This window comes from Balaenoptera borealis (genome assembly GCF_965194805.1).
Source record: "Balaenoptera borealis genome assembly, chromosome: 3".
In the NCBI taxonomy this organism is placed as follows: domain Eukaryota; kingdom Metazoa; phylum Chordata; class Mammalia; order Artiodactyla; family Balaenopteridae; genus Balaenoptera; species Balaenoptera borealis.
The window spans coordinates 1,177,679-1,202,617 of record NC_138866.1 but is presented as its reverse complement, the minus strand read 5'-3'; the positions used below and the strand labels follow the sequence as shown (position 1 = coordinate 1,202,617).

The following is a 24,939-nucleotide window of genomic DNA, read 5'->3' as shown; positions in this document are numbered from 1 at the left end:
TTCTGAGAACTCCTGACACTGGACACCCCTTCTGAGTATTGCTTCTCCTCCCAGGCCATCTGTGTGGTGGGCCCCATGTTGATCCAGAAGTGGGCACCTGCCCTCACTGGACCACTGTGCCCGTCAGGTTTTTAAATTGGCGATCAGGGCATCAGGCCACTCTCGAGTGGCTGAAACGAGAAGGCCTGAAGCTCTGGAGTTCTCTTCTGTGGGGAGAAGGCCAGCCTGCTGCCTGAGTGATGGCTGAAGCCATCATGTCCAGAGAAGCAGGGATGGGAGGGGCAGGGGAGCTTGAAGGACATATGAGTCCTTTGTTCTGGCCTCAGTCCTGCCCCTGGGTTCCATGACACCGTCCAGAAGTCTAATAATAAACTCTGCTTGACAGGTAGGCTGGTTCAGGTTGGGGTTTTGTCTGAGAGAATGCCAGCAGACGGTGGAGTGTGGGGCTTTATAATGAAGGCAGTGCTTGCCAGCGAGGGGTGTTAAGCAGAGCAGTGGCATGATAACGTCTGAACTTTAGATAATTCTGGCTTCAGGGTGATGGATAGATGGAATGAATAGGAGCAGAAAATGGTGAGACCAAAGACTGGGAGAACAGCTGCTCGGGCAGGAGGAGGGGACCTTCCAGGACCGAGGCAGGCAGTGGAGCTGGGGAGAGAGAGAAGAATGGATTTTCAGACCCCTGAAGGAGGTAGGCTTGATGTATAAGTGAGTGATGAACAGTCTTCTGGGGTGACCTTTAGGGTTTAATTTAGATAATTGGGTCAATGGTGACATCTTTTGCCAGGAAAATAAAGAACAGATTTGGTGGAATGGGGAAGATTATGGATTTGAGCTTGAAGCACCCGTGGGTAGTTGAGCAAAGATGTATAAGAAGCCGTGAGGCGTCTGGAGGTCAGGAGAGGCATCTGGGTGGAGGGAAGGGTCTTGGATGGAGCAATTTATAGGTGGTCACTGAACTATTTTATGTTTTCTCTTAGAATTTAATTTCCAAAACACATCTGCAATTCCATCATGTGTCACCATCTTGGTGGCCACCAGCATCTCTGATCTAGTAACTTCCTCACCCAGTCTCTCCGTGGCTGCTGTTTCTCCTCCCCTTCTGCCCATTCTTCCTTTTAGAAGTAGGGATCCGATCATAAACGTCAGTGTTCCACAGACCTCCTGGGCCATGGTTAGTGCGTTGGGGAGATGGGGGAAGAAAACATCTTGGCGTGGGAAGTACTTGGACACTAGTCTTCACGTGGTGGCCATGGTCACAAGGGCCGTGGAAGGGAGGGAGCCCTGAATGGGGACTTCCAAACAAGCAAGGGGAGCGATGCAGTGGCTGCAACCTGGGCAGACCAGGAAACTGGGGAGGGAGTGGTCAGAGGCGGTCCCTTCGTGATGAGTAATAAACGTGAAGGTGAAGGGAACAGAATCAAGTATGTTAGTTATTACGTGGACTGAATTTTCCCACCAAAGGAGAAGCGCCTATGTAGAGCTGAGAAATAAACAAAACCCAGCTCTACGCTACACAGCTAACACAGCTTTAAGTGTTTTAAGAGAACACACTTAAAGTGGTGAAAGTTGAAAATAAAGACGAGGGCAAAGATACCAGATAAATGAGAACAAAAAGCAGAATGTGCAGTTAACATCAGACGAGGTGATGTTTAGGGTCAAGTGTGTGGAATTAAGAGGAATGTTATGTAATGTCAAAGGCACAATTAATGGTGTGTTAGGAACACGTGTGCACCAAGCAGCATAGTGATGAATAGTGTGAACAGCAAGTTTCTGGAAATGCTGGGAGAGTTTCATACAAATACAGTGCTAATGGGTGATCTTGGCACACCTGGGTTCACTCCTGAGCATTCTAATTGACCAATTAAGATATAGAAATTAAATCATACAGTCAATAAAGCTGATATAATATGTATGTAGAATCCAGCATCCCTCACATTTAAAGTATCCTTTCCCTTAGGTTTGTGAAATGTTTACAAAAATAGATCGTGTATGTGACCACAAAGAAACAATTTTTTTTTAAATCAGAGAATTTAAAGGCCACATGTTTTTGGTTATAATCCATTAAAGTTGGACATAAATAATAAAAAGGTGTCTCCCTCCTTTCCAAATTTTAACTGCTTGGAAATTAGAAAAAGAAGATGCCCCTATATAACTCTTGGATCAAAAGAATAAATTAAAAGAAAAATTACAAACTGCCAAGAATGCAATGAAAAGATGCTCTATACTGAAATGTGTACAATTCTCAGGCTAAAAGAAAAAGGAACTAAGTATTCTTAAGAAATTAGACAAAGAAAAGCAATTGCTGGGACTTCCCTGGTGCTCCAGTGGGTAAGACTCTGTGCTCCCAGTGCAGGGGGCCTAGGTTTGATCCCTGATCGGGGAACTAGATTCCACATGCCGCACCTAAGAGTTCGCATGCCGCAACTAAAGATCCTGCATGCCACAATGAAGACCCGTCGCAGCCAAGATAAATAAAATATTAAAAAAAATTTTTTTTTAAATTGCTCGGAAGAGAAATATAGTAAAGATATAAAATCAGGAAATAGAAATTAATCAGGATAAATAAATCCAAAAGCTGATTTCATAAAAAGAGATAAGCCCTTCACAAGTCTGACTAAGAGAAAAAATAAGAACGGGAGCAAAACAGGCTAAATGAAGTAAAATTCCACCACTAAAAAAGGGTCTGGCATCAGCTTGGCTCGCAGCCTGCAGAGAACAGATGACCCAAATGCTGACTAATCTCTCTCAAGCCACCTTCAGTTCATCTGAAGAAGGTGGCGTGTGACTTTAATGTCACTACACACAGAGCCCACTTAGGAATACAGACAGAAAAAACTAAATTATCACCAAATGGAATCCAGTGACGTTAAAAAAAAATAACTGACCAAGCAAGGCCTATTCCAGGAACATAAGAGAAGTTTCATGTCAAGAACCATCAGTCAAGTCCCACATAAATACAGGAGGAAAAGTGTGTGGTTCTATTCAATGGATGCTGAAAAGGCATTTCATGAAATTTAGCATCCACTTCTAAGTCAAAAGAAAAAAGTGAAGTAAAGTAGAAACAGGAGAGAGTTGCAGGCAGTTCTTGCTTGCACAGCAGGCGGGGCGGCGAAAATGCAGACTGAGTCTGCGAAGCTGTCCTGTGAGATGCTTGGTCAGAACAGTGGAACACTGTCTGCTTCAAATACAGAGAATAATGAAAAGAATAGTCAATCTAGTGCATGTCGTACACTCTAATTTAAGATTAGAAACACTGAGAATTAAAGTGAAAAAACAGTGGTTTGAACAGCACTTCCCTCTTTTCCTCGTGTAACTTTTGGTGCGGAACCTCTTCTCCGCGGTGTGAACTGTCACAGCCCTTCCTAGGTCGGGACGAGCCTCCAGCACCGCCTTCTTGCCGGGAAGCTGGCCCCGCTCCCTCGGCGTCCTCCTCCCCGATGCCCCAGGTCCCGGGCCGCGCACCTCCAGCCCCAGAGCAGCCGCAGGGCCCGCGTCCCCCCGGCAGCCTCTCTTCTAGGGCCGTTAGGGTCCACTCCGATTTCACTGCCAGTGTTATCAGCGCTTTTCGTATCTTTGCTTCACTTTCACCTTTATTGGCCGATTTCCTCTTTCAAGTGTCCGTTTTTGTAAGACATCGTGTGAGTTTGTCTCTGGTGAGGCAAGGAGGCGACGTCCCTACAGACTTTGCAGTTTGTGTGTGAGTGAAATAACACACTCGGTGATCAGGGACCGGCGGACTTCGGGAGAAACGCCGTGAGTGGTCCCCGCTCGCGCTGCGCACCTGTTCCTCGCGTGCCTGTGGACGGAGGAGCTCAGCGCGCGCCCGGCTCGTCCTGGGTGCAGTTGCTCACTGTCACCACGCTGCAGGGACTGGGGTCTAACTCCCCTCGAGTTGTTGGGAGGCTGGTGCTCCTGAAAAGGAATGAAAGCCCAAAATCCACAGTAAGTGTTCTCTTCAGTGACAAAGCATTCAGACCATTCAGTTAAAATTAGGAACTGGACGGGGATGTCTCCTGTCGCTATTGTTTAAAACGACTTGAAGGGGCTTCCCTGATGGCACAGTGGTTAAGAATCCGCCTGCCAATGCAGGAGACATGGGCTCGTGCCCTGGTCCGGGAAGATCCCACATGCTGCGGAGCAACTAAGCCCGTGCGCCACGACTGCTGAAGCCCGCGCGCCTACAGCCCATGCTCCGCAACAAGAGAAGCCACCACAATGAGAAGCCCGCGCACCGCAACAAAGAGTAGCCCCGGCTCGCCGCAACTAGAGAAAGCCCACGTGCAGCAACAAAGACCCAACACAGCCAAAAATAAAAACAAATAAATAAATTTATAAAAAATTAATTAAAAAATGACTTGAAGGTTCTAGCAAATGCAGTAAACCTAGAAAGATGGAATAACTGATACAACATTAGACATAGATAAAGCTCTTTTTTGCTGATATGATGTATAATCTATGTGTTGGGGTCCCTAAGACCTCCTCCAGTTCTGGTGATTCACTAGCAGGACTCACAGCTAAGAGTTACGACAGCAAAAGGATACGAAGTAAAATCAGCAAAGGAAGTAGGCACGTGGGCAGAGTCCATGAAAACACCAGGTGCAAACTTCCGAGAGTGCTCTCCCAGGGAAGCCACACACATTAACCTGCCCAGCAACGAGCTGTGACAGCTTGTGTGAAGTGTTGCCCACCAGGAAGCTCCTCAGAGCCTCAGGGCCCAGGGGTCGGTCGTCTTGGAGGCTGGTCACCTAGGCCCCCTCTGCCCCACATGTGCTGCAGTGCCAGTCTCCCAGTTCAGCATAAACCTCAGCATTTATGCAAAGGGTTTTGGCTCAGTGAGGCACCCTTATCAGTTAGAGAACGGCGGGAACCCTCCTGAAATCTAAGCTCCCAGATGCCAGGCAAAGGCCAGCCCTGCGAGCAGGCCTTTCCAGGAGTCCAGTATCGTGCCTGCTGTGTGAGCTCTGCAACAACAAGATCCTTTGGTAAGGCTTCTAGATGCACGCTAGGGATACAAAAGTCATTAGTTTCCATGGCAATGAGAGCCTAGAAGGCCTTCCATGTACATCCTGAAAAAACATGCTTCAGAATAAAGGTGGAGGATCTATACCCTCATGAAGAAAACTGAGATCGTATTGAAAGACAGAAACAAAATCTGAACAGATGAAAAAGCATACTTGGGAAGATTTTACATCATGAAAGATGTCGTTAATATGCAAATATAGTACGATTCCAGCAAGAATCCCAATGAGGTATCTTTCTGGATTTGGATGAAAATATCTTAAAATGTATGTGGATGAGTAAATGCCCAAGGATAGAATCCTGCTTGAGGTATGGGGAGCCCCTTATTAACCTAGATGGGAAAACCAGAAGCTATAAAAGGAGATACAAACACATTTGATTAACGCTGAAAAACGTTGTATGGCAAAAGACACCATAACCCATCAACGGGTAGAATGGAAAATATTTGTGATGTGGATGACAAAGGGCTAATATATACTATACAAAAACCTTAAAAAAAACCCATCAGGAAAGAGCAACAATCAAACAGAAAAACAACAATTATATGAATAGAAGGTCTAGAGAAGAGCAAATCTTAATGGCCAGAAACATGAAAATGCTCAAAATCCTTAGGAGTAAGGGAAATAGAAACCAGCGAGCTTTATACCCACAGACTGGTGGGCAAGATGTTTTAAAGCGCTGTATCATACAGCTGCAACTCTTCCCTGACGTTGTCGGGTAGTCACCACTTCTCTTCTGCCTTACACTGTACAGCTGTCCTGACATATCAAAGTTAAAGGAGAGGCCTGTTTTCAATGTTCACAGATGTTGCCAGACTGATTTCCAAAGAAGCTAAAACACTTCATATTTTACCAGCAATATATATATATTTTCCCTTCCACCTCCACATCAGCAACTTTTAAAATGATACAGCACTTTTAAAAAGATCCGGCCGCCACCGTTAGGGAATAGTTGCAGCCGTATGAAGAGTGAGCCGAGACTTAGAGCTGCTCCCTGAAGGGATTCCACAAGGAAGGGCAAGTGGGAACAGAGAGGTGTGGAAATGTGCATATTATCTCATTCCAAAAATAAGTAACCATGTTACACGTACACGTGTGTGTATTTGTGCTTATGCTTGTCTGGAAGGGACTAAGAGCACAGAGAAAAATGTGGAAGGATACATTCTAGATAATGACCTCTGTCATCTGGGCTAGGACGGGCCCTTTTAGATTTCTTCGTGCTGCTCTCCTGGAACACAGACCTGATGGCTGGTGCTTCAGCAGCCATCTTCAACCTTGAGATGACCTTGATAGTGGAAACCACCCATATACAATGGCAGAATCTGGGTTCCTGTCAACCACAGCCATCCCACTAGCCCTGGACTGCCTACCTCTAGACTCCTTTTATGTGAGAGGGAAGCTAACTTTTTAAACTCTCTGTTATTTTTGGTCTGTGTTACAAGCAGCCGAACATAGTTCCTGTTTGATACAATATATACTGAAAAAAAAAAAACTTAAAAAGTAAAAGAATACACGTTCAATCAACAAAGTGCTCAGTTACAGGAGGAGTATTAAAAATCACAAGAAGAGACCAAGGCAAATGGATATCGTCTAGATTCAGTGCAGTCATGGATATTTGCTTCCAGGCTATACATTCTGACTTGGCTGAATTCAAAGTAACTCTTGACCACCTGCTTCCCACTCTGAAAAGTCCAGGCTTCCTTTTAGAAGCATAGACAGTATCCAAATTGCCAGAATCCAAGTGAGTAAAGCATCTTCTACTAAGCATCTTCTCTCTCCACCATGAAGTTACTCTGTACGTTAAGGAGCGCAAAAGATGGATCTGATCCAGTCCCTGATGGCAAGTTAAGACTCCCTAGAAACCAGAGAACGATGGCTGAGAGTGCAATTAAATACCACGTGAGGAAGCGCTGCAGAATACAGTGCTCCGCTTTCTGACATGTTATGGATTACTCCCTGGACTTGCGTTTGAATTGGAACAGTAGTTTTAGAACATTAACTGGAAAAGATTTTTCTTTTAAACAAAAGAGAAAAACGGCATTATAACCTCAGAGAAGTAGTATAATGTTGAAAGATGATAGGCAAAGACTTCAGAGGAATCAAATTAGACTGTGCTTTTGAAGACCTGCAATTAGAGAGAGGCGTGTTATCTCTTACATAATATTTTCTTGCTTAAATTACATTTCATAATGAGCTACTTATACTTGGGTTTCAGGAAACCAATTCCAGTGTGGGGAACATTTTTTTCCTCGGAAGTCGAGAAACATCAGGATAGCAGCACTGCCCTCTGGCTGCTCTCTCCTAGAACTGCAGGTTTTGCCTCAGCAGCTGTCCGTCTTCATAGGCAATGCTTTTGAAGCTTTTCTGAATGTTAGCTTGCAAACTGGTAATGGTAGGGACTACCTCATAGATGAAAAAAAAATTGGAAGTACTGTTGAGAAATCATGACCAGAAAGCAGAACTTCTTCCAACTTTGTGGAAACATTTTTATAAACAATATGGAGCGTTATATAAGTTTTATTGTTTGTATATTATTGGTGGCTTGGGCTTATTACAAAGTAACTTGATTTGGGAGAGCATAAAACAAAAAAAGATATTGCCCGGTCTTTTTATGTTCTCTCCTTTTTTCATATAGCTCTAAATCAGCGGTTATTTTTGCCTTTTTTAAAAACTGAGGCATAGTTTACACACAGGGAGTGTGTGGCTCTGAGTCATAGTTCAGCGAATGCTGATGAATTCATGCAGCCGCACCTCTACTAAGAGGACAGGGTGTTTCCATCAGCGCTGAAGCTTCCATGTGCACAGCAAGCACCGTTCTGACCTCCTTCACTGCAGTCTTGACTGTGGTGGAAGTTCATGTAAGTGCAATCCTACAGCGGAATGTACTCTTTGGGTCAGGCTGCTTTTTGCTCAACATAATATTTTTGAGGTTCATTCATGTTGTTGTATAAATCAATAATTTGTTCTTTTATTATCCGTTGTACGAAAACACCAGTTTATTCATCCATTCTCCTACTGATGGGCATGTGGATTGTTTTCACTTTGGGCCTATTATGAATAAAGCTGCTGTCCTTTATAAGACAAGGACAGGGGCTTCCCTGGTGGCGCAGTGGTTGAGAATCTGCCTGCCAATGCAGACGACACGGGTTCGAGCCCTGGTCTGGGAAGATCCCACATGCCGCGGAGCAACTGGGCCTGTGAGCCACAATTACTGAGCCTGCGCGTCTGGAGCCTGTGCTCTGCAACAAGAGAGGCCGCGATAGTGAGTGGCCCCCCGCTTGCCACAACTAGAGAAAGCCCTTGCACAGAAACGAAGACCCAACACAGCCATAAATTAAAAAAATAAATAAATAAAATTAAAAAAAAAATGGTCCACATCAAAAAAAAAAGACAAGGACATATAACAAGTCCTTATAGATACATGTTTTCATGTCTCTCGGATAAATACCTAGGAGTGGTGGGATTACTGGGTCATAGAGCAGATGGTGGTTTGACTTTACAAGGAATGACCAAACTTTCCGAAGTGGTGGTTGCTTTGAGCCTTCTCTTCCTGTAGTCTTGAGAATTCTGTCTACCCCACTAAACTAAAGTAGTTAATTCCCTCTTATTAATTGTTCTTTGTATTAAATTTTACCTGTATCTTCCTTAGTGAAGTATTTGCTCAAGTCTTATGCCTCATTTTGGGGGTTGGTGTTTTTATTCCTGAGTTGTAGGAGTTCTTTATTCAGGATATTAGTGCTGTGTCAGGTATATGTTTTGGGAAATTTTTATCCTAGTCTATCCTTGCCTATTCATTTTATTGTAGTAAAAACACAAAACAGTTACCATTACAAAATGTTAAATATATTTACATTGCTGTGAAACCCGTCTCCAGGGCTTTTTCGTCTTGTGAATCTGAAACTCTGTCCCCCCTGAAGAGCACCCCCCACTCCTCCTTCAGCTCCCGACGCCCACCACTCTCCTTTCTGTCTTACCTCACGTAAGTAGGTTCATGCAGTATTTGTCTTTTTGTGACTGGCTTATTCCATTTAGTGTAATGTTCTCAAGACTCACCTGTGTTGCAGCCTGTGCCAGAACTTCCTTCCTTTTGAAGGCTGAGTAATAGTCCGTTGTGTGGATGGACATTAGGCTTTTCCGTTCATCCATCCATGGACACTTGGGTGGCCCGCACCTCTTGGCTATTGTGAATAGCGCTGCTATGAGCATGGGTGTGCAGAGATGTCCTCAAGACACTGCTTTTAATTCTTTTGGATGAATACCCAGAAGTGGGATTGATGGATCATATGGTAGTTCTAGTTTTAATTTTTTGAGAACCCTCCGTACTGTTTTCCATAGTGCCTGCACCATTTTAATATCCTGCCAGCAGTGCACAAAGCTTCCAATTTCTCTACCTTCTCACCAATATTTGTTGTTTTCTGTTGTTGTTGTTTTTAAAGTAGCCACACTATTGGGTATAAGGTGATATCTCATTGTGGTTTTATTTGCATTTCTCTGATGATTAGTCACATTGAGCATCTTTTCAGGCGCTTATTGGTCATTTGTATATAATCTAGAGAAATGTCTATCCAAGTCCTTTGCTCATTTTTAAAGTGAGTTATTTGATTTTTGTTGATTTGTAGGAATCCTTTATATATTCTATTAACCCCTTATCAGGTACATGATTTGCGAATATTTTCTTTGATTCTGTAGGTTGCTTTTCACTTTGTTTATTGTGTCCTTTGATGCACAAACGTTTTAAAGTTTAATCTAGTCCCATTTGTCTGTTTTTTCTTTTGTTGCCTGTGCTTTTGGTGTCACATCCAAGAAATTATTGCCAAGTCCAGTGTCATGAAGCTTTCCCCCATGTTTTCTTCTAGGAGTTTTATAGTTTTAGGTCTTACGTTTAGGTCTCTTAGCCATTTTGAGTTATTTATTATATGTGGTCTATTCAATTTTTAACAGTGTCTTCAGATGAACAGTAGTTTGGGATTTTGATGTTTATTCTATTAATTTAAAATTTTTATTTTATGATTAGTTCCTCTGAGTTTCCTAAGAAATCTTTGTCTAACCCCAAGTCACAGAGAAATTCTTCTGTGTTCTCTTCTAGAAATGTTACAGTTTTAGCATTTGTATTTGGGTTTGTGACGCATGTCAGATTAACTCCTGTGTGAGGTGAGATCGGGGCGGAGGATATTTTTCCCTCGGAGGCTCTACTGCAGCAGACCTCCCCAGCCTGTTGGATGCTGCAGGAGATGCCGCCATGCTCCACGGGCTTCCCCTCAAGGTGACAGGTGTTCTCCTCCGGCTGGCAGGGGCCCTCGGCTGGCAGTTCTCTCTGGGGACGTTTTTTGCTGAAGAAGCCCTGCCCTCCCCTGCTCCCCAAGATCACACTTTCCTCCAGAGGAAGTGTGCGGCCAGTGACCGATCCATCCAGGGCTTGAAAGCACCTTCCCTCCGACTCCAGACAGCTGTGCAGGCCGGCCCCGAGGCCCTGGGCTGGCCAGGGTCTCCCTGGGGCTGGACCTCCCTCCCCTGCAGGGCTGCGTCCCAAGATCCCCCCCAATCAGCCTCCCCCGGGGCCCGGCCACGCCCCACACCTCCTCGACTGGGGGCAGGGGTGGGGCTCCTGCAGGGCGCCCGGACCCTCCGGGGAGAGGGAGGGCAGCAGCGGCCTACGCGTCCCAGAGCCCCTGGTCACACGCGTGGCACCGTCTTCGCGTGCAAGCATCCATTTGGTCCCTTCTGGTTCCTTGTCCCAGGTCCAGTCGGGGTGTGTCCCCCTCACCTCCAGCAAGCAATCCCTGGGCCCCAGCAGGTTCCTGGGACGTCCCGTCAGCCCTCACGTCCAGGGACCAGCCCTGCAGGATGGTCCCCCCACCTCACACACACACACGTCAGACCCCAGTCACAAGGCTCGGTTGTCACCTGGGCTTCTGACCGACCATCTGTAGATCAGAGTGTCCGTGACCCCCTCCTCAGGTTCAATTAATTTGCTAAAGCGGCTCACAGAACTCAGGGAAACATGGTGCGTCCTAGGTTACCAGATTAGTCCAAAAGGGGTGTGAAAATTCATGGAGGGAAACCTCACTAAAACGGGGTCAGGCGGCCAGAGGCGGCGCCCTCATCACGGACCACTCACGTCAGTGCAGCGCCCGGGCGGACACTGCAGGCCGCCGCCGCGTTGTTGCCCTTTGCAGATACCGTGTGCTTTTACAAGCTGAAGCTTTGTGGTGACCTTGCGTCGCGCACGTCCATTGGCACTGTTTTCCCAGCAGCATTTGCTCACTTTGTGTCTCTATGTCACGTTTTGGTAATTCTCTCAGTATCACAAACTTTATTATTATTACCGTATTTGTTATGGTGACCTGTGATCTCTGAAGTTACGTTGTCATTGTTTTGGGGCGCCTTGAACTGCACCCACGTCAGCCGGCAACCTTGGTGGATGCATGTGCCTGTGTTCTGACTGCTCCGCCGACCGGCCGTCCCCCCCTTCCCCCGCTTCTCCCCCCAGGGCCTCCCCATCCCCTGCCGCATGACAGCACGAAATCAGGCCAATTAATCCCCCTACAAAGGCCCCTAAGAGTTCAAGTGAAAGGAAGAGTCGCATCTCTCTGCAAGCCACACCCGCATCCCCGCAGGGACCTGCCCTGCCGCCCGACACCACCCCCTGCACGGCTCAGAAAGGCTCAGCCTGGCGCCCGGGTCACCCTGGGTCCCTTCTACCCCGTCCCTCGTCCTCCACACCGCCCTTTATCCCCGGAGCAGTGGCCTGCCCTGTGACAGCTCAGAGTGGCCCGAGGCCGTGAGAGGCAAGGCCTGGGTCTGGCGTGCAGTTACCAGCGGCCTGGCGGGCATGCCGGGTGGCCTGCTGCCACCCTCCCGGGGCTGAGTCCCAGGGGGGAAGCAGCCGCTCCCCGCAGTGACCGGGCCCAGGCAGGAGCGTGTCCACGGTGGGCGTGTGGAGCCGCGGCGTCCGGGGAGGAAGGCCCGAGCTGGGTCTCTGAGCTCGGGGGGCCATTTGGGCTTAGCCGAGGATGCGCCCCGCTCTTCTCCTCGGTCCCCATCCCCACCGGGAGGGCTTCTTCGGCGCCTCTCCCTCCCCGCGCCTCTCCCCGTGTCCCAGGTGCGGCTCTTCTCCCTGCTCTGTTCTCCAGCCTCCTGTTGACAAAAACATTCATCCATAGTCAACCTAAGAAAAAATGGAAAATTTTATTCGAGCCAACCTGAGGATTCTAACGCGGGGGACAGACTTTCAGAAGCTCTGAGGACTGTCCCTCCCCGTAGAGGTCAAAGCACAGTTGTATATGTTTTTGAGACAAAGGGTTACACGTCAAGGTAACGTGTGGACACTTTACAGAGTCCAGCAAGGGGAGTGGTGGGTCATCGTGACCCCTTGCGGGATTGAGAAAGGAATGTTATCTCCTAAGGAGTGACCTTGCTGGCGCCAGGGGAAACGGCCTTTTTGGCGAGCGGGCATTCCTGTGTCTCGTGGGGTGGGGTGGGGGGGGTGTCTAGTTAGTGTGTGATGCAGACGCCCAGGGCGCACGGAAGGGGGCCAACGGCAGAGAAATCTTATTTTTCTTTTCTTTTCTTGCCTTAAAAATCACCTTATGTCATCATTCCCGCCTGGCGGCCCTCAGTCTGCACTGAGCCATTTGAGCCGGTGCCCGCGGCCCCCGTACAGGGGCTGCCGCCCCACGTGCTGTCCACGGGCCCGCCCGCTGCCCACTGGCCACGGGAGCCTCTCGGAGCCTCAGGGCTCTCACCTGACACACAGGGGCGTCCCAGGCCGAAGGAGTCGTGTTCGTGAGGGTGTCCCGCAGTGCCTGGCCCCTCGGGTGGGCTTGTTAAAGGGGGCGAAGCTGAGGGAGCCTGTGGCCCCCCGGTGTCTGCCAGGGCCTCAGGCGAGAGGGGGGCGTGCTTTCCCAGAGGGCTGGTGGGAGGCTGCCTCCCCGGCGCCCACCGTACCTTCAGGACCCGCGGCTGCTCTGCCCCCATGGAGTCCCCACGTGTCTGTCTGCAGAGGCCGGGCCCTCAGACCGCTGCTCGAGACCCGTGAGGGCGGAGGCGACGACCAGGGACGAAAGCCTGCCGCAGTGGGCGGGCTGAGTGGAGGGGGGTCCCCATCTGCCACCGGAAGGCCAGCTACCACGTGGCCACCGGTTCTCCGCCGGCCGCTCCCCACACCGCACATGAGTGTGTGGACGTGACTGTCCCCGTAACGCTTCATTTGGGGGGACAGCTGGGCCACATTTGGCCCCTGAGTCATGGTTTGCGGCCCCTGGTCTAGGCCTGTGGTTCTCAGACTTGTGCTTGCGTCGTTGTCCCCCCGCGGGGGCATCGGAGCATAGATTGTCGGGGTCCACCCCCGGGTTTCTGAGTCAGGCCGTCTGGCAAGTGTGCGTTTCCAAGTTCCAGGTGAGGCTCTAGACCAGGGCTGGCTTTGAGAGCCCTGCTCCGGAAGATGGGTACGAGTGCCGGGTGGGCAGGAAGCAAGTAGATGGGGCTGTGGGTGCATCGGGACCAACCAGGAGCTTCCAAGCCCCAGACACGCCTCGCCCACCGTGATCCCGCTGTCTGGGCTGGGGCCGGGCCTCATATTTTATAAATGCCCCGGGAGGGGTTCTGACCACGAGCACCCCTGCGCCGGGTGCAGGGACTGGCTCTAGCAAGGGTGTGGATGGGAAGAGAGAGAGAAAAGAGGGTATGAGGGATCCCTGGGGGTCCAAGAAACAAGTTCCTCTGAACAACTTGAGAAGTAAAACAGATAAAGGCAGGGGTTGGGGTGACCTTGAGGAGAACTGATGGCCCTGCCCAGGTCCTCCAAACCCCCGCTCCCAGTCTGGGCACCACTGGCAAGGCTTGACCAGCGGAGGAGCCTTGGAGGATCCTGGAAGCTCTTTACTCCAGGGAGAGGGTCTGGGACAGCTCCCTGCCCCCAGGGGGAGAGAGAGGACTGGGGACAGCTCCCGCTCCAGGGAGAGGGCTGCACATGTCATCCCCCCAACCACAGAGTCGGGGAGCCCAATCCCTGTAGGAGGAGCCAGATCGGCCGGCAGGGGCACGATGGGCACTGAAGCAGCCCTCCAGGGGTCGTTTGTCCCCTCTGCTCCACGACCGGGGGTCAGGTTGCCCAGGACCTTCATCTTGCTCAGGGTCTGGGCACCCCCCAACACACACACTCAAGCCCTGGTGTTGGCATGTGGACCCCACCTTCACCCCTGACTCTCCTGGCTTCCCTTTTCCTGGCTTCACAGCTGCAATGCCAAGCTCAGGCTGGGCCTCGGTCTCCCTGCTTCCATTCCGAGACACCTTGTTGCCATGACTTTAAATGTCATCCCTGTGCTCTTGACTCTAGAATATACAGCTGTTGTTTCCTCTGGGCTTTCCAGGTGGCATCTCAAACATAAGGCACCCAGTATGGCCGCAGTTCCTGCCCCAGGCTTTCTGGACTTGGGAAAGAACATCTCCATCAGAGGTGCTGCTCTGGTCCAAACCTGAGTCGTCCCTGTTTTTTTTTTTAGTGTTCCAATAAAACTTTATTGGAGATGGGGATATATGTATATGTATAACTGATTCACTTCGTTGTAAAGCAGAAACTAACACACCATTGTAAAGCAATTATACTCCAATAAAAATGTTAAAAAAAAAAAAAAACTTTATTGGGGGACTCCCCTGGTGGTGCAGTGGTTAAGAATCCGCCTGCCAATGCCGGGGACACAGGTTCGGGCTCTGGTCCGGGAAGATCCTATGTGCCGCGGAACAACAAAGCCCGTGCGCCACAACTACTGAGCCTGTGCTCTAGAGTCCACGAGCCACAACTACAGAGCCTGTGAGCCACAACTACTGAAGCCTACGCGCCTAGAGCCCGTGCTCTGCAACAAGAGAAGCCACCGCAATGAGAAGCCCACGCACTGCAACGAAGAGTAGACCCCACTCGCCACAACTAGAGAAAGCCCACGCACAGCAACAAAGACCCAGTGCAGCCAAATATAAATAAATAAATAAGTAAATAAATTTACTAAAAAAAAAACTTTATTGGAACTGGCCCAAGTGGTGGGTCAGATTTGGTCCATGGGTCACTGTTTTCCACTTTCGCATTAATCCATTGTCCAGTGGTGTGTTTTTTTAAAAATTTTATAGTGATTTTTATTTTTATACAATTTTATTTTATTGTATTTTTTAATAAATTTATTTATTTATTTATTTTTGGCTGCGTTGGGTCTCCACTGCTGTGCACCAGCCCTCTCCAGCTGCGGCGAGCGGGGGCCACTCCTCGCCGTGGTGCGCGGGCCTCTCACTGCGGTAGCTTCCCTTGCTGCGGAGCACGGACTCTAGGCGCACGGGCCTCAGCATCTGTGGTGCACAGGCCTAGCTGCTCCGCAGCATGTGGGATCCCCCTGGACCAGGGCTCGAACCCGTGTCCCCTGCATTGGCAGGTGGATTCCCAACCACTGCGCCACCAGGGAAGTCCCTTTTATACAATTTTAAAGGTCACTTTCCATTTACAGTTATTACAAAATATTGGCTATATTCCCCCAAATATATGGAACACTTCGCAAATTTGCGTGTCATCTTTGTGCAGAGACCACGGTAATCTTCTCTGTATTGTTTCAGTCTTCGTATATGTGCTGCCAGAGCGAGCACGAGTTGTCCCTGAGTCTTGTCTTTGCCTCACACCCCAAGCTTCAAAACATGCTCCCGGGATGACCACGTCTCACTTCCTCCCCAGCCACTGTCACCCTTCTGCGGGACCCTGACCGCACAGCCCTCAGCGGCTCTCCTGACCCCTCCTGTCTGCCTCTGTCCTCACAGCAGAGCTTAAGACGCACCAGCCAGCCCTCTGGGGGCTGACAGTCACATTTAGGGTTAAACCCAGGGTCCTTACCTGGCCTCATGGCCCCTCAGCCAGCATCTGGCCTCCTGGGCATTGTTCAGACTCCCAGGCTTGTGCCTGCCTGGGGGCCTGGCACCTGCCTCTTTCTGCCTGGCATGCTTACTCTCTGCTTAGGCTCTGCTCAAACATCAGCCTTCAGAGAGACTGTCCCTTGCCACCCTGTTGGGAACAGGACCATCTATCACTCTGCCCCCTGCTGTTCCTCACAACACTTGTCATCACCTGACACTGGGGGAGGGTCGTCTGTTGCTGCCCCTCCCCACTAGAAGGTGTGCTCCAGGAGGACAGGGGCTGAGTCCCCAGGGCCTAGAGAAGCACCTGGCACACAGCAGGCACCCACACACGTGTCACATAAACAGTTAAGTAAGAGAACATTTAGACATAGGTAACCATAAGCAAAAATACAATCAAAGCAGAACAGTGAAGAAGGCTGGCAGAGGAGCTGAGCTGCCTAAAGACGGTGTCTGCAAATGACATTCAGTCACACACCCTGAAAGAGAAGCCACTGTTACGATATCACCAGAAAAGCCCGGCCCGACATACAAACTTGGTTTCCTGGGACTTACGGTTAACCAGTGGGTTGTAAAGGAACAGCTTCCCAAGGTGAATTGTGGCTCATACAGACAGAGGAGCACGTATGAAGAGTCTACTTACCCCACAGGCAGGGGCCCAGTCAGGTGTTAGGACCCGCTCCGGGGAGAAGCCCAATGACAGACACACATATAAAGCAGGAACGGTGACGTGAATGTGCAAACAGACGCAAAACTGGGCTTTCTGGGTGGAGGGGCTGAACTGTGTCTCCCCCTATATTAACATGGTGAAGTCCTGACTCCTCAGAACCTCAGAATGTGACTGGCTGTATTTGGAGACAGGACCTTGAAAGAGATGATTAGGTGAAAATTTTAAAAAGTGTGGCCATTAGGGTGGGTCCTAATCCAATCTGACTGGTGTTCTTTTAAGAAGATGAAATTTGTTCACTCAAAGAGACAGATGTGTGTGCAGAGAGCCATCCACTTACCAAGGAGAGACCTCAGAAGAAACCCACCCTGCTCAGCTTGACCTGGAACTTCCAGCCTCCGGAGCTGTGAGAAAATAAACTTCTGTTGTTTAAACCACCCAGTCTGTGGTACTTTGTTGTGACAGCCTGAGCAGATTAACACAAACACTCACTGGACAGGTTCATTTGCTTGTGTGTAGACAAGAATTACTTTTGCATTGTTGTCAGTTATCAAAATAACTTCTGTCAGTGAAAAAAATTAATCAACAATCAATCTAAGAAACAGATGGAAAATTTTATTTGAACCAACCTGAGGATTATAACCTGGGAGACAGTCTTTCATAAAGCTCTGAGGACTGTTCTGTCTGTTAGAGGTCAAAGCACAGTTATGTAAGTTTTTTTGAGAAAAAAGGTTATGTGTCAAAGGACATATTGACAGTTTACACAATTCAGATCTGCATGTTCAAAGTGAGTAGTGGGTCATCATGACCCCTTACAGGATTAAGACGGAAGCTTATCTCCTAAGAAGTTAAGAATGTGGTGGGTCATTTTGACCTTTACAAGATTAAGAAGGAATGTTATCTACTAAGGAGGTCTGGTTATTGCAGATGCACAATGCACACTATGGGGGAGGGAGGAAACCCAAACAGGCAGAGAAAATTTTTATGTTTAAATTTTTCTTGTCTTGCCATAAAATATGAATTTTATTTCATCAATTTCCCCCTTTTGATCATTAATCTTTTGATAGAAAGCATTAGGTGGTCAAATATTTGGTCCCTCAATATCAGGGCGGCTGCTTACCTGCCCTGAGTCCATCATGTCCCTCAATGTTGGGTCTTAGTAAACCCAGTTCTTTCTTTCCCTTTAGGGGTTGCACTAGTAAGATATTTGGCAAGGACTAATGGTGAATTCCAATTTGTCCAATAGGACTTATGCCAATTTTACCTTGCATGTGCATTGTGCACGTTCATTAATTTATAGAGAACTATAGGTGTGAGCAATAGTTTCAAGTTGTTTAGATATCATCTTAATAGAAGTAGGTGATACACAGACCGAAAGACAAGAAACTATCACTTTATTTTTAAAAAATATTTATTTATTTATTTATATAGCCTGTTCCAGGTCTTAGTCGCGGCATGCAGACTTCTTAGTTGCAGCATGCAAACTCTCAGTTGCAGCATGCATGCGGGATCTAGTTCCCTGACCAGGGATCAAACCCGGGCCCCTTGCATTGGGAGCCCTGAGTCTTAGCTACTGGACCACCAGGGAAGTCCCAAGAAACTATCACTTTCTATGTTATACAAACTGTAATCAAAATTGACAATAACAGTAACAATGTCATTAGTAAAGGTTTAAGCAAAGATCCTGCTAAACCATACCATTTTCCTAGTATCTCCCCTAAATTGGGAAGAGGATTCTTCAGAGCTGAAATTTGATTCTTCATATGTATCTTAAGATGAATTATGTTAGAAGACTCATCAGGTATAAAAACCCAATATTCAGTATGTGTCATAACACAAGTTCCCCCTAGGAAAGCAGTTAGAGAATATGTAGGGCTATACGATTCTGCAGGACTGATTTTCTCATCATGAAGACTTCTGAATCAAGCAAGCTAATGGCTTGATTACTACCATTCAAAGCTTGCTGAGTAAATTTTGTTAAAGTCTCTGTGGTTAATGTTATATTCTATTCCAAGTGAAGGAACAAATATTGCCACCAAATGGTCATACCATTGGAAAATTGATCAAACCCGTTGTGCTCACATTACAGGCAGATCGGCAGGGACTGTCTCCAAAACTACCCATAGGTGACCTTGAGCCCAAGGGAGAAGTACATTGGGCTCATAAGCAAAAGTGTGAACAATTATCAAAGTAATTGGTATACAAGCCTGGTCTTGCATACCGTCTTGGGTCAGGCGTCTACTTCAGATGTTTGTTGTCTTCTCATGCTGGTCTGGTAGTGCTGGTCTTAGTTAGTTGAAGTAGCGTGTCAGAAACAGGAGCTGCAGTCCATTCAAGAGAGGAGGACTGATGGGTCCCTTCCAACCTGGCTGTAAAGAATCCTTTATCTGATGCCTTTTCCAGTATGCGTAATCTCCTGATCGAAGTTCATGGGGCATCCGATCTTCATCCAAAGATAGATTATTGTGATAAGATTCAGAAACAAACTTAGAATGTCCTTTTAATATAATTCAGTTAAACTTTACGTTAATGTAACATAGCAACAAGGAGCCATCTGGGAAGTGATTCTTATGTAGTAAATACAAAACAAAAACAAAAACACCCTTAAAGACAACAACACTAGAACTTAATGTTCACTGAAATGTAATATTTTTCTTTCTAAAGTTACCTTCATTTCTACCAGATATAGCCAAATTAAGACTAATTAATTTGCAAAATAAGTCTGGTTTCCATAAACTTGGCCTGATTATTTCCATAAGTGTAATTGATCATACGGGTTCTTACAATATGGCTGTGCTGGAACTTTTTATAAAGAATCTCAAATTGAACTTTTAAAAGACCTCTCAAGGCCAGGAAAGCCATGCCAAGGTCTTGTCATCAGATTCTGCCTGTAATAGCTATAGATTTGGGTGGATTCCTTTCTTCTAGAGGTCCCACAAATATCTTGAGGTTCTTGCACCTGTCAGGAGGTGGCCTTCCTTGTTCACCTGGAAAGGCTGCTGGGAACTTAAGAGTTTCCAGTTTCTGGAGGGATCAGGTAGAGAGAAAAGATAAATGTTTCAGTTCTAATTACAAAGGTATAATTTACCAAATTTAAGTCATAAGTCGCTTAAGGGGGAGGGTTTCCTTATATCTGGAAAACACAGATTAAAAACCAGTAATATTCCAGACAAAAACCCAAAAAATTATAACCATACTCATCAGGTTGCTCAGTCTATGTGACTAATCCTTAATCTTCTTTTAACAGCTTTATGAAGTCACCAGGTTAAAGAATTCTTTAATTTCTTACCCAGCTCAGCAGTATGACCTGAAAAGGATCAGAAACCTGTACTTGTCCAAAAGTCTTTTATATGAATCTTCTTGAAGATGGAGCATTTTTGCAAAAGCATCTGAGTAAAACAATAACTATCTATAAATGACAAAAGACTTTAAAAAGCATGGTTAAAGATCTGATTACAATGCAATTGACAAACTTGGTTACTGTTGTGACATACAACATTTTAAGATGTTAACTAGAATTATAACTGATAACATTTTATCAGGATATACCCGATTTTTAGGAGTTCCATATAATTTCTTTTTTTAAAAAAAATATTTATTATTTATTTATATTTTGGCTGCGTTGGGTCTTCGTTGCTGCACGTGGGCTTTCTCTAGTTGCGGTGAACAGGGGCTACTCTTCGTTGCAGTGTGCGGCCTTCTCATTGGGTTGGCTTGTCTTTGTTTAGGAGCACAGGCTCTAAGTGTGCGGGCTTCAGTACTTGTGGCACGTGGGCTCAGTAGTTGTGGCTTGTGGGTTCTAGAGTGCAGGCTCAGTAGTTGTGGCGCACGGGCTTAGTTGCTCCGCAGCATGTGGGATCTTCCCGGACCAGGGCTTGAACCTGTGTCCCCTGCATTGGCAGGCGGATTCTTAACCCCTGCACCACCAGGGACATCCCCGTATAATTTCTAGACTATCTGTTTTAATAAAATTTACCCAAACAATATAACCTAAGAAGGTTTATCACTCATTTGATGATGCTTCCCTTGTTATTTAACATACCAAATAAGCCTAATTAGTTTAATACGCTTCTATGATAAGAAGAGCAAACAATTCTCTTGAGGTGTTCTGGGGGCCCTTGGGAAACCTCAAAGTTAGTCAGAGGTCAGACAAACTTCAATTAAAATTTGATCTTTGTCAAAAATATCAAAAAGTCTTTAAAAACCCTTGGTCAAATAGGATCATAGGTCTCTCTGAAACAATACTTATTCACTTAACCAAGTGACAATAAAAGATTTCAAAGGCATATACATAAAGGTACAATAGATTAATTAAAAGGTAAAGGAACTTTACAATCTGTTATCAAAAGCAGATTGATATTCTAAGAAAACTTTGTTCTCTTAACAAAGAGAAAATCATACTCCATTTTTGCGCCAGCCTTTTTTTTTTTTTTTCTTTTTCTCGCCGCACAGCTTGCGGGGTCTTATTTCCCCAATCGGGGATTGAACCCACGGCCCCAGCAGTGAGAGTGCCAAGTCCTAACCACTGAACCACCAGGGAATTCCCACCAGCTTATTTTTAATAACAAAATTCATTTACTCAAATTCAATCTAATCTTAATCCTGACCACCGTAGAATTCCTTTATTTTTAAAAATTAATTAATTAATTAATTATTTGGCTGCATCTGGTCTTAGTTGTGGCACACGGGATCTTTGTTGCGGCATGCAGGATCTTTTGTTGCGGTGCGCGGGTTCTTCGTTGTGGTGCGTGGGCTCCTGTTTAGTTGTGACACTGGGGCTCCAGAGCACACGGGCTCAGTAGTTGTGGCATGTGGGCTTACTTGCTCTGCGGCACGTGGGATCTTAGTTCTCTGACCAGCGATCGAACCTGCGTCCCCTGCATTGGAAGGTGGATTCTTAACCACTGGACCACCAAGGAAGTCCCTAGAATTCCCTTCTAAAGATCTTTTTTTCCCCCCCGCAAACCTTCTACAACTTTCTATATCCATATTAATTTGTGCTTTATTTTCTTTACCATTTAGAAATAACCAGCTTTAGGACAAAATTACTTTCTTTTCCCTTACAAAAACACATTTCCATTTCTTTTACCTTCTTTTGCCTTGCATACAGTAGTGCTTTCCTTATTAATTTTTAATTACATATTTTAATTACAATTTTAACCTTAGTTTTAAAACCTTAAAAAACCTTAGTGAAAACCAAGAAGAAGTTAATTATGAACTATTTATCATACCAGCATTTCCTGATTGGCAAATTTAAGAACATAGTCTAGAAACTAATTTCTTTCCTCAGTGGGATACAAGACCTGTCCAATGAACAAAACATCTTTAGTTTTTCTCTAATAAGAAGACAAAAGTAAGGGCTTCCCTGGTGGTGCAAGTGTTAAGAATCCACCTGCCAATTCAGGGGACACGGGTTCGAGCCCTGGTCCGGAAAGATCCCACATGCCGCGGAGCAACTAAGCCCATGCGCCACAGCTACTGAGCCTGCACTCTAGAGCCCACGAGCCACAGCTACTGAAGCCCGTGCGCCTAGAGCCTGTGCTCCGCAACAAGAGAAGCCACTGCAATGAGAAGCCCACCCACCGCAATGAAGAGTAGCCCCTGCTCGCCTTAACTAGAGAAAGCCCATGTGCAGCAATGAAGACCTAATGCAGCCAAAAATAAAATAAATAAATTTAAAAAAAAAAGACAAAAGTAGGTAAACTTAGACTTGTTTAGCAATGAATGTTTCAGTATCTTATTTGGAAATGATATGGATATTCAATGAATTCCCATCACTTAACTTAATTTAGCAATTTCAAGTTACCAAAAATCTGGAGAAACTATTTTTAAGTAGACCGTCCTAAAACATACTTATTCCTAAAGAATTCACCTAGAAACTCTTATTTACATTTAATTTACTTAAAAGTTTCATCATATCAAGTTATTTTTCTTGCTGACAAATTTTGCAACAAGAATAAGATTTTTGTTTTTAAAGGAACTAAATTTTTTAAAAAAATTTATTTATTTTTGGCTGCGTTGGGTCTTTGTTGCTGCGAGCGGGCCTTCTCTAGTTGTGGCGAGTGGGGCCTAGTCTTCGTTGCGGTGCGCGGGCTTCTCACTGCGGTGGCTTCTCTTGTTGCGGAGCACGGGCTCTAGGCGCAAGTGCTTCAGTAGTTGTGGCACGCAGGCTCAGTAGTTGTGGCTCGTGGTCTCTAGAGTGCAGGCTCAGTAGTTGTGACACAAGGGCTTAGTCGCTCCGCGGCGTGTGGGATCTTCCCGGACCAGGGCTTGAACCCGTGTCCCCGGCATTGGCAGGCGGATTCTTAACCACTGTGCCACCAGGGAAGTCCCAACAGGAAATAGATCTTATCTGACTTTTAGTAAACCTGGGTATAATAAAAGTATTATACTTAATGTTGATGACCCTAAAGACATGTCTATATTAATTAAACCAACAAACTTGAGCTTGTTTTCATTCATTAAAAATTAATCTGGATAACGTGATCCTGAAATTCATTTGGGTTAGTTTATTTTATATTTTTGAGTGTTTATAGAACCGCTTAATGCCCTTTAAGCCAGTTAAATAGAGCTCTTTTACTAGTTAAATTTGGCAACACCACACATCTACAACACACACACACATATATATATAGATACAACACACAAACAGACACAGAGACCCCATAGTTCCCATTCCAAAAGTTCATCCATGAATCAGGTACAATAGTACAAAATCCATCAGTTACATACAACACAGGGAATATAGCCAATATTTTATAATAACTGTCAATGAAAAAGCAATCAGTTGATCTAAGAAAGAAATGGAAAATTTTATTTGAGCCAAATTTGAGGACTCTAACCTGGGAAGAGCATCTCAGAAAGCTCTGAGAACTCTTCTGCCCATTAGAAGTCAAGGCACAGTTGTATAAATTTTTTGAGACAGGAGGCTATACATCAAATGACGTATTATTGACAATTTACATAATCCAGATCTAAGCGTCATCCTGGTGAGTCATGTGACCCCTTACAAGATCAAGAAGCAATGTTACCATTTGAGGAGTTGTCTTGTCGATGCTGGGAGAAAGTTCCTCTTTATGGTTGAGCAGGTATTCCTGCTGATGGGGGAGGGGGAGGTCTGGTCGGTGCCTAATGCAGACACACAATGCACGGTGCGGGGAGTGAGGAGGCCAAAGGGCAGAGAAGAGGTTTTATGTTCAAATTTTTCTTGTCTTGCCATAAAATATGAATTTTGTTTCACATAACTATAAATAGAGCATAACTTTTAAAAACTGTGAATCACTATATTGTACACCTATAACATATAGTATCTACATCAACTATACTGCAATAAAAAAAATAATAATAAAAGGTAAAGTTACCCCCGCAAAAAATCTCATCAGTTACAAAAGGGGTTGGCTTCAAATTGGGTTTCTGGCAGATGGAACAAATCAAGGTCACCTGTTTAGATGGCTAAACCCTTTTTACTAATATACAGGGAGAAGACATTTGTATCTGTCCTTGACAAGTCAAGTTCCAAATTACCTATCCCTCCCCTCCCTCTTGTTTTTTCTTAGGTTAAGAGTTACCGTCCTGAAATTTGCATTTTTAGAAGACGGCCTGGATAAGAGTTCCCAGAGAGGACCAGGTAGAACACTTACATCTGAAAGGCATAGGAGAAAAGCAAGTTCCTCTTAGGAAGATTTTGTTCCCTTAAGGCCAGAATTATTTTTACCCTTGTCTTGCCAGAAAATAGGAATTTTTTTTTTTTTTTAGGGAGGTGAGGGTCGCAGAGGACATCTCCCTCCAGTGGGACAGGCTCCCCACATTTTGAGTATGGAGACCCTTTTGAGACATTTTTTTAAAAAATTAATTAATTAATTATTGGCTGTGTTGGGTCTTCGTTTCTGTGCGAGGGCTTTCTCTAGTTGCGGCGAGCGGGGGCCACTCTTCATCGTGGTGCACGGGCCTCTCACTATCGCGGCCTCTCTTGTTGCGGAGCACAGGCTCCAGACGTGCAGGCTCAGTAGTTGTGGCTCACAGGCCTAGCTGCTCCGCGGCATGTGGGATCTTCCCAGACCAGGGCTCGAACCCGTGTCCCCTGCATTGGCAGGCAGACTCTCAACCGCTGCGCCACCAGGGAAGCCCAGAAAATAGGAATTTTATTTCATCACTTCCATGGAATCAAAATCAAGTACGGGAAGGGCTCTCTCTGGAGAGGAATCAGTTTTCCAGCAAACCACGTCGTGGTCCCTGTCGTTCCCTCAGCCCGCCACCGCCGCCAGTCAGGGTACAGGGCCTTGCTGTGCTGGCACCCAGGGAGGGAAACACGGACTCAGTGCATCTGAGATGAAGCCTGCAGCTTGTTCCTCCCGGTACCCTGCA

At 46.3% G+C, this 24,939-nt stretch overlaps 1 long non-coding RNA gene across 1 annotated transcript in view; it reads right to left on the bottom strand.

The window, feature by feature from the left end:
* LOC309626659 overlaps positions 1–24,939 on the bottom strand; it is a 191,802-nt gene that overhangs the window by 137,538 nt on the left and 29,325 nt on the right. The window lies entirely within an intron of this gene.